The following is a 1,426-nucleotide window of genomic DNA, read 5'->3' on the forward strand; positions in this document are numbered from 1 at the left end:
TTTTTTATTCCTTCAATAAAACTCTTTTAATTCTAGCAGAGCTTAAGTCTGGTGATTCCCTACAACAGCCTCATTACGTTGCTGACCCCTGAACTGGGTTCTGGGCACTCTAACTCTCCCTAGGTGAAGGGTAAGAAATAAGAGCTGAATCACGTAACGGCTCATGACGTCCTGGTAAGGAGCTTGGGTGTTATTCTGAGTGCAGTGAGAAGTCATCAAGTGGAGTGTGGATTGGATGGGAGCAAGAGTAAAGGCTACTGCAATGCCAAGGTAAGAAATGGAAGTTCCCTGGACTAGAGTACCTGTAAAAATGGCGTGTGGATGGCTTCTGACTTCCTCTAACTTCATGAGGGGGGACAATCATCAGCATCAGCCCAAGACTGATCCCTATAAGGTAAAGGTCAGACGTATCTCCTCTCGCCAACATTTTTACCAATTCTGACACCAGTCATCCTTCCCACAGCTCTATTTCTCTGCTGAGTTTGATAATTTGTTGCAACGGCCACACAGAACTCACAGACAATACTCACGATTATGCGGTTTATTGGTGGTACAGTAGTTAAAAGTGCTCAGCTGCCAACCAAAAGGTCAGTGATTTGAACCCAGCAGCTGCTCTGTGGGAGAAAGATATGGCAGTCTGCTTCTATAAAGATTTACAGCCTTGGAAACCCTATGGGGCAGTTCTCTGTCCTATAGGGTCACTATTAGTCAGAATTGACTCAGTGACAGTGGATTTGGTTTTTTGGTTTGTAACAATTTTCAATTCAGGATCAGGAATGACTTGGGATACATATCTTCCATCAAGACTATTTCTTCTCAGCTATGACTGCAGCCAGGCCTCTCTCTGGCCCCTGCCCTGCTTGGACAAGTGTTACAAAGCTCTTTAGCTCTCCCAATAAGTGCTTGGGAGCAGTCCACTCCACCAGTAAGCCTTAGCTTGAAGGTGTTCAGCTCTTTCTTGCTCTGTAGGTTGGGGGCCTAGCTCCACCAAGTACCCAGAAGCATCCCACTCTGCCAGGAAGCCTCCTGTCCAAAGGCACTCAGGTCTCTTGCTGAGTGGGTCAGCACTCCCACTGTAGGCACCTTGTTCCATGGGCTGAGAAGCCCACTGCACCATCTCATGCCTGTCTCCTGGTCCCCTTGCCACCATTTCTCTGCCACTGCTTCTCACCATCTCGTGCAGTCTCTCTGTTACAGCTGTGTCCTGGATCTAGGGGGCTCTCAGCACAGGGACACATATTGCACTGTCAATATAAAGCAGCTGGGTGCCACACCGCAAGAATACTCAGTTTAGTACAGGCAAAACCATAGGATCATCAACTGAGAGGTCCTCATTTTAGAAAAGTACTTGTCTATAGACGTGTATCTACAGATTTATCACACCCAGCTAAAATTTCTCGTTTTAGAGTCATTTTTTCTTTCCTTT

This window comes from Loxodonta africana, chromosome 1, assembly GCF_030014295.1.
Source record: "Loxodonta africana isolate mLoxAfr1 chromosome 1, mLoxAfr1.hap2, whole genome shotgun sequence".
Classification (NCBI taxonomy): domain Eukaryota; kingdom Metazoa; phylum Chordata; class Mammalia; order Proboscidea; family Elephantidae; genus Loxodonta; species Loxodonta africana.